The sequence below is a fragment of the Etheostoma cragini genome, chromosome 19 (assembly GCF_013103735.1).
Source record: "Etheostoma cragini isolate CJK2018 chromosome 19, CSU_Ecrag_1.0, whole genome shotgun sequence".
Lineage (NCBI taxonomy): Eukaryota > Metazoa > Chordata > Actinopteri > Perciformes > Percidae > Etheostoma > Etheostoma cragini.
The window spans coordinates 15,182,399-15,191,869 of record NC_048425.1 but is presented as its reverse complement, the minus strand read 5'-3'; positions in this window follow the sequence as shown (position 1 = coordinate 15,191,869).

Below are 9,471 nucleotides of genomic sequence, written 5' to 3'. Positions count from 1 at the left end.
TATATATATATATATTTGTGTGTTTACAAACAATTACCCTTGACAAAATTTAATTTAATTTAGATGCCCTTGATAATACATTGATAATACACTATACTAATGATAAAATAACATACAATGTAACATAATATACGTAGCTTATTATAAAACTATAATTATCATAATCATCATCATTATCATAATTTCATTGTTTGCAAACAGTAAAATAACTTTTACCTAAAAGTCTCTCTCTCCCATGAACATGTACAAAAGTCTATGCACTTACCCCAAAATGAAAAGATATAAGATTAAAAGTTAGGAATCCCTCCTTTTAATTTGCTTTCAATGGTTTTTCAGTGTCTTTTCATTCAGTTCAGTTCACATCTGTGATAGTGCAGTTCTGTGACAGTCAACATATGTGAAGGCCTTTATATAGGAACACAATAAATCCTCATGTGACTCATAGCTGACAACCTTTAATTAAAAAAACAAATGACAGGAATTCAGCCGTCAGGTGTCACTCTATCAGTTAATTGGCTAAATACCATTGCATACTCCCTTCTTTTGTAATTTGAAACAGGTTTCTGGTGGATTCCACCAATGGAACATTGAAAGGAGTTTTACCAGTATGAGACAGAAAGTATGACAACCAAAGTAATGAACAGGTCATCGCACCTACCTTTACACTGGGTGTACTGAGGGATGATGGTTAACTCGGCCGTTCATTTCCATAATAAATATTTTCTATCAGGCACCCTGGCCTGATAGAAAATATTTATCATGGAAATAAACAGAGATTGTATTTTGCAAATTTCGGATAATTTCATGTCTCCCAGAAAGACAACATGCACTAAACATGTAATATGTTGTCTCCACATCAAGTAGAGACCACACAATGTCCATTTCATGTAAATTGGATTTTTGTCACATAAAGCTGACTTCCGGTTGCCAGTAGCTGACACTATGACTATGACGGAATATTATTTTGTAGATGTCAAATTTTCCACATATTTTCACCTCCTATTGGACCTCCTACAGATCACTTGGCAATGAAACAGTGTTGATCATCCTGTAACTTCCGTATCAATTTATGACAGATTAGTTTGGTCTCTTATTCCTTCATAGACAAGTTCTGCTGAACTGACAAAAAAAAAAAACAGCTCAAAAGTTCTTTGTAAACAACTTTATTTATCCTCAAAGGCAGCTATGGCTATCGGCATGGAATGTTGCTAAAATATGTTGGCAGTCCGGTTGCAGTCTCCACACCCTTCTTCTGTTCAAAATTGGAATTACTTGTTAGTAGAGAGGGTAACACTTTATAATAACCATCATTAATAGATGGTGAATGGATAATAAATTACTATTTAGTTAATTACCATTTAACCGTTTGCAAACCGTCATTTTACTGTTAACAAGCAATTAAATCAAAATTAATAAAATACTAGTGGTGCTGTAAATAAACAGTTTATTTTTACATTACATCCCTTATATACTATATTAGGTATAAGGTAATGATTAAAAAATGTTTGTGAGCCTTTAAGAAACCATTTGTAAAACATCTTTAAACATTACATAAATAGACAGACCAGATATTCCTAACACTTTGTTAAGGGTTACTAGTTGTAAACTGTCTATAAACATTGTCTGGATGGTTATTATAAAGTTGCAACAGATGACTATAATACCTTGCTAAATAGTTAATAAATACTTTGCAAACCATCTATAAACATTATCTGGATGCAATTGTAAAGTTGTGACTGATGGTTTTCATAGTTATTGGTTAGTAATTGCTTGGTAAAGCAATGATACATTTTTTGCCCTTCATTAAATTATATAAAGTATCTACGTATATAAATACATATACTCTATACAGTACTGTGCAAAAGTCATAGGCAGGTGTGAAAAAAAGAAGAATGCAGTTTGTTGGCCGAAGGGCTGGAGAGAGCCACAATAACTTTATATGTGAACGTGTGTGTGTCTGTGTGTATTTACATCATTTTTTAACATGTGGCAACTTTATTATAACCATCCAGACACTGTTTATAGATCTTTTACAAACCAATTCCTTAAAGTGTTGAGAGTATCTGGTCTATTTATGTGATGTTTAAAGTTGTTTTACAAATGGTTTCTTAAAAGGCTTACAAATATTTTTTAATCATTACCTTATAGGCCTACCTAATATAGTCTATGAGGGGTATGTGTGTAAAAACAAACTGTTAATTATCAGCACTACTAAAATTGTTTTAATTATAATTTCATTATTTAACAGTAAAATGACAGTTTGCTTATAGTGAAATAACAATTAACTAAAGATGTGTCAGACCCGGCTGGTAGAAAAACCCAAACGCAGACACAAAGAGTGAATACCAACAAGAGTTTATTGGTGACAGGCCATGAGCCAGATGACAAGTCAATGTGCAATGGGAGGATGCTGTGACGGCATGGGAGTGAAGAGGAATCCGAACTGTGGGGAAGTGGCTATTCTAGTAAAGATCCGAAGGTGAGTTTGAATGACGATGATCTGTTGGAGGAATCTATGACGCAGGAGCAGAGACAGCGATGCGTTAACTAACACCAACACAAAGCAAAAACACAAAAATGCAAAAAGTCCGATAGAGACGCCAAACACGTGCGTAGGTGACTAACAATCCGACAGGGTCTGAATGTCAGGTCACGGTATAAAAGCCGCTGGTGATGATGGTAATGAGACACAGGTGGGTGCTAGTGATTATGCTGAGCAGGAACAGGTGAGAGTGTGGATGAATTAATGGAGACCACGCCCCCCAGGTTGCTTGGCAACAGGAACCAGTGACGTACAGACACCAAACGGATTCAGAGCGAGGGGCGCCTGACAAGATTCATTTAGTATCAATTTAACATCTGTTAATGATAGTTCTTATAAAGTGTTACCCAAAGGAGAAACAAGTTAATTGGGTTGAATAAATGATTTGGGTACCAGGATAAAAAATGTCCATCTTTCATTATTTTTCTTTTTAAAGACATTGGTTTATTCAAAGTTTCCCAGGTCAATACTTGAATCCATATAGGCCTACTATCAATAAACAAAAGTTACAAAGCAAAAAAGAAGAACTTTGTATCAATGTAAGTAACTCATCAATAGAGTGGTGTAGATTTGGGTCCAGAGCCCCCTTTCAGAAAGCAGGTTTAGTGAAAACTCTGAGTTTGTTAACCCTGATATGAGGGAGACTTTGGGTTTTCTGTTTTAGAAAGGGAGGTAACTTCACCTCAGAGTCAGTAACTATGGTAACTGAGCATATAAACCTAACCTGGTCGGGAGCAGGTTTTCTTCTCTCAGTCTCCTCCCTCTGACTCAGCGCTCTTTCGTGTCCTCATTCATTCATTCAGTCTGGATCAGGGGCATTATAGCGCAGTTTGTTATCGGTAGGGGAGAGCCGGTATGGCCCTTTTAACCTTTAAAAGCTAAGTTTGACTATCCGGAATTAACATTGTAGATATCAATAACGTCTTTATGACGTTGAAGTTGGAATTGTCATTCAAGATATCTGTAGTAATTGTGACTAGTCAAAACGAGAGATCTCTACAATGACGTCAGTGAAGACGTCATTCAACGCGTCACACATCTTAAATGACAATTGCAGATATCTGTAATTCAGTTTTGACTAGGCAAAATGAAAGTTAAAGATATCTCAAACGTCATTAGCCTACGACGAGAGTCGTCTTGTTGAGGAAAGTAACGATGAATCGATTAAAAATGCCTTCGCCCTCTGGCTGCTCCGACATGGTGCTATTGTGCTAATTACACAATTGACAGGTGCTATGTGATTTGATGATTTGAACAACGTGCTTTGCTACCGTCTGTGGGACGCGGGCCCAATTGGCATATAGATATCTGCAACGTAATTTCGCCAAGTCAACACTCTAATTCAAGACATCTAATTACATTTTGACTAGGTAGAATGAAAGTTAAAGATGTCTCAAATTTCAGATTTGCCTATCTCTAATTAAAATTCATTTCAAGATATCTATATCTTGATAATAGATAGGCCTATCTACTATTAAATTACGAATATCCCTAACTCCAGTTTCAGATATCTACAACGTAATTTTGACAAGTCAAAACTTAATTTAAGATATCTGAAAAGGACCCTATAGATATCTTGAATTGAGTTCAATTGAAGATATCTTGAACTGGAGTTATGACTAGTCAGTTGTAGGCTAGATATCTCAAACTGGAATTACAGATATCTATACTTCAGTTGCGAATATCTGTTATTCACATAGCCTAGTGGTTATTTGCAACTGAATTGTAGATATCTGTAATGATAAACCACATACAAATGAATGGCAAACGTGATGTAATTTGTCCTAGGAAGAATGTCTTTGTGGATATTTGAAATAACAATTGTGGATAGGAAGAATGTATTTGCGGATATCCGAAATGTTCTTTTTGACTAGGCAAAACTGAATTAAAGATATCTGCAACACATATCCAGTCTAGCTTTTAAATGTTAAAATGGCTTGCCATAAGCGGGCGGACGATTAAAACGCGGGACGGATGAAACATTCCAGTTTTTTCCGAGTGCAATGATGATAGACAGCCTTCCTTAGGTCTGACCATAGAGCATGTTAACCTCCTCCTATCAGCCAGATGTTCCTGTTATTTACTTGTGTCGTGGAGTTACAGCCGATAAACGAGTTTTGAAGGTCAAAAGTAAACTTCATTAGCGGTCACATTTCTTTGATTTTTAACGAGGGTTTTTCATCTAAAGGTTTGACTACATGCTTATGCGGTAAACCAGTTAGTGTTCTCCAAAATCCCAGACTTTCATATTTCATGCTTGTTTACATGAGAAGCAGAACAGGCTGTAAGGACATATGTCGGGACGGTTGAGTTTCAACCGTCCGACCTGGCTGGAACTCCATGGATTTTAAGTAACACAAAAAATACACAAATATCTGTGTTCATACAATTATTTATGGAGGTGAGACATTGAGAAGCAGTTTTAGATAAATGAAAATATATTTGAGCCCTTTGGCGGGGGTCAGGTTTTCCCATGTTATGGAGACGGACGGGTTGGGGCGCGTTATTCGGATGTCCATTGGTATAACCCATGTAAAAACCTAGTTAAACGACATATTCCACAATAGAAACATGATAGAAATGGAAAAACCTACTGTTCTAGCTATAAAAATAGCACAATCCTCCACAGTGCATGTTATTTCACTAACCGCTTCACACGCGCTTCAGGATGACGGCAATTAGTTAATAACAGACATTCACAAAGACGCATAGTCCTGCAACAATCTATCTATAATAAACGCTTTTGGAAGTACCATCCATGATATACAGTAAAATATTAAAGTTGTTGGAAGTTTACATGGCTTAAACTGTAGGCCTATGTTTCGTTCGTCCCCGCATGCTGTTTCATTCGTCCCGTCCAGGAGGGACAGATGAAACATTACGCACGTCCCACTCTTGCTGTAATAACTCCTGAACGGTTTTGTCCAAATCTGTAAATGCAGCTGTATCTGAGAGATGACACGTGTAGGTTGCTAGTGACAAAATATCAGCTTTCAGTGTGATACGACCGCTTTTTAAATGACGTTTAAATAAAAGTGTTTCAACTGTCCCGGCTCTAATAAAAAACTGGGTTAGGCAGACTATAAAACTTGTTTTTTTCTATAAAAACATGGCATTTCGTTGTGTCTGCTTTACTTTGCATTGTGTTACCTGTCAGGTGAGGATATTTAAGCCAAACATTTAAATTTTCAGATAACTTAATATTTGAGCGGTATCATTTTTCTTCCCAGCCTGTGATGCAGCCTGTACTACGTAACGTTATATCATTAACGTCACCCGTCTTGGACATGCTCAGCAGATTATTTGTGACACATTCATTTTTTGGAAATATGCCTAAATATGCTAAATATGCTCCGCGTCACCAACGTTGTAAAGAAAAGCATATTAGTAAAACTCTGGACAAAAACCAGAGGCATTAGGATTTCCACAGTATGCTACGCTTTTATCGCATGTGAACCCTTTGGAATAAAAGATTGTTAATTACAATTCTGTTAATGATGGTGCTGCAGACTCAGAATGGGATTAGGCCTAGTAGGCTACTTTTCCTCCCGCAGTATTTCACCAGTAGGCTAGGCCTAATATTAGGCTATAGGCCTACGTATGATTTAATATGATATACACTATATTGGATTATACACATTTACTCTAGCAGCACTTTTCTCCGACGCAATTTAACTCTCGTTTGCAGCAGCTGCTGTTTTTTTTTTTCCTCGCTGTAAAAAGTATTTCCGCCGAGCCGTTTGTTTGTGGTTGTTACCATGGTGAATCGTAGTGCATGGCTCCATTCATGCTGCCTTTTTATGGTAGTGGTGCACGCACCTGAATCTACTCTGAGTTAATTGAACCAACTCATATCATCTGTTTCCCATCTCAGGGTAAATCAACTCATAGATCAGCGTTAGACTCAGTTTGTTAAACCTCTTTCTTGAAATGGGGCCCAGGTGATAAGTTCCCTTAGTCAGTTGTGTGGCTGAATATTACAATATTTTTTATCATCTTATCATTAACCCTCATTTTGTCCTTTGGTCAAATGGACCTGTTTTCCTATGTCAATGTTCTTATTAACTACACAAAATAATATGATTAATTCCACACAACGCTCTTTGGCAAGTACAAATCTCTATTTTCTTTAATTTTGGGTGTCTTCAAAATAGTATTGAGCAAAAGTTAACATTTCCCAGTCTGATATTGTCCATCAACATCCATTCCTTTAATTTTAGTCTAAATAATTCCTAATTTCTGCTTTTGTGACTCAAAAATTCATACAATTTAATATAAATGAGGTGTGTTGACCAGGTGGGCTAGCGAGTGGGGTGAGGGGTAGACTGCTCCAGGATGTTTTAGTGAATCTCAATTGTTAACATGGGCAAGATTCAAGATGGCTGCAGGTGGGAGAGGAGTTGTCACAATGCTCCTAGTCTATTGTTTGTTCTTAAAGATTTCAAAGCCCATTCATGTTGATCTGGCTCGGATGGTTGGTGACATCTTTCCGTTGCTTCATTTAAATGACAATCCGTCAAAATATGAAGACCTGAGATACAAACAAACAAACAATGATTTGGTGAAGGCAAACATCGGCTATGGGACATACACACTGGCTGTAACTTTGGTCTACCCACCTCTTTATAGTAAGTTTACTAAGAAGACGAGCGCTGGGTCAACGTTACCGACTCAATTATCTCTGACAACTGGACTTGTTGTCGCCATGTGTTTGATGTTGTCCGGAGATGTCCACCCGTGCCCAGGCCCGCAGCACTTCGAGATGCTAGGAGAGGCTATCCACGAGCAGAGGATAAACGTGTCACTCATACCTTACAGGTATGTTTGGGTACATCTCCGTTTTCCTCTGCACATAATTTTGATCCTCTCCTTCCTCTGTACCCAACGGCAACTGTGGTCGAGCTGTCTGTCCAGGGAGATGAGGGTGATGATGTGGATGGCGCGGTACCGGGACGGTCTGTCGGGGCCCTGCCCGGGGAGGCTCCGGGTCCGAGGGTGTGTGTCGGTGCGTCGGACAGAAGCTTCGGTCACGAGTCCGTGGGACAACACCGTTGTGCAGTCTTGGCCTCACATGGGAGCGGGAGGCATTCTCCAGATACACAACAACAAACTTTCCTGAATGGCGGCTCCGTCACTACGGTAACAACTGTAAACAGGAAACGGCTCAATCCAGGAGTAGCCAAACACCGGAAATGGGCGTTTTTTCAAACTGTCAATCAATCTAAAATAGTTTGGGACCCTAAAGCAAAACCCAGAGGTCTTCTGGGTGGGCATTTAAATATAAGAAGCTTCATGTCAAAAACAGAACAAGTTAATCACCTGTTACTTAACTCAAATCTGGATTATCTCTGTCTATCTGAGACCTGGCTCTATAACAATGCCCCCTCTTCAGCGCTTAACATCCCTGGCTATAATTGGTTTAGGAGAGACAGAGAAGGAGCAAAAGGTGGGGGTGTCATGATATACATTAAAAACAATATTCAGTGTCAGGAAATTCAATGGCTGAATGATCATGAGCTGGAGTGTTTGGGTTTAAATGTTGTACTATCACCACAAATGTCTTTTGCAGTCCTTGTGGTATATCGCCCTCCCTCTTCAGATGCCACTTTTTATGATAAATTTGAAAAATTACTGAAGGAATGTAACTTAAACAAAGAGACCATTATTTTGGGGGATATCAACATAAACTGGGAGGACACATCATGTAGAAAAAGGCTTTAAAAAATAACTGACAAATACGATCTAGTCCAAATGATCAAAGGGCCCACAAGAATCACCAGATCAAGCAGCACCCAGATTGATTTAGCATTTACCAACCGACCCGAGAGAATGTTTAAATCTTACAATTTGTTGGCTGGTCTTTCTGATCACAATTTAATCCTTGTGGCCAGAAAGCTCTCTAAAAAGAGATTTGGTTATTCTGTTAGAGAGCATGAGTTTGTTGGAATCCCCAAAAAACATCAGGAAGGATTTAATAGTGCCGTCCACCAGATTGACTGGGATCACATATTGTTGGGAAAAAATTGTGAAATGGATTGTGAATGTTTTGTAGCAGCAATTGAGAGAACAATTAAAGATTTTAGCTGTAAAGTTAAACATAAATGCAATAAAAACATACTTCCCTGGATGACCTCTGATATACTCAAACTAATGAAAGAGAGGGATCTTGCGTTAAAAAAGGCCATTAAAACTAAGTCAGCTAGTGCAAAAAATATGTTTACAACATTGAGGAATAAAACTGTTAAATCTATACGCAAGGCCAAAGCTGACTTTTTTTTGACTATAATAGAAAATGCTAAAGGGGATTCTAAAACAGTTTGGAACCAACTGAAAAAACTTGCAGGACGGACACAAAAAGTAAACAACTTTTAGAAATTAAGATAAATGGACAAATTACAAATAACTCTAACATAGTTGCAGATGCCTTCAATACTTTCTTTATTGAATCTGTATCCACTATTGCTCAAAGCTTTCTAGCTAACAATCTAAATAGTTGTCCGATAAATAATTCAGAGCCAATTTTTAATCTAGGTACAGTCACAGAATCTGAAGTCTTACAGACAATAAGAACACTAAAAGCTTCTAGAACTAGAGACATATTTGGCATAGATGTGTGCATGCTCAAAGAACTCAGTTCCACATTGTTAATACCAGTAACCAAAATTGCCAATCTCTCCATTAGTGAGGCAGTATTTCCAAGTGTGTGGAAGTCAGCTGCTGTTGTTCCAATTTTCAAAAATGGAGATCCATTGTCAGTGGACAATTACAGACCAATCAGCATTCTACCTACTGTGTCAAAAGTCACAGAGAAACTAATTTCCCAACAAATAATAACACATTTGAATACCACAAAATTTTCCCTGCATTCAATGCAATTTGGTTTTAGAACTCAACACTCCACGGAAACTGCTAACTGTTTTTTCATAGAA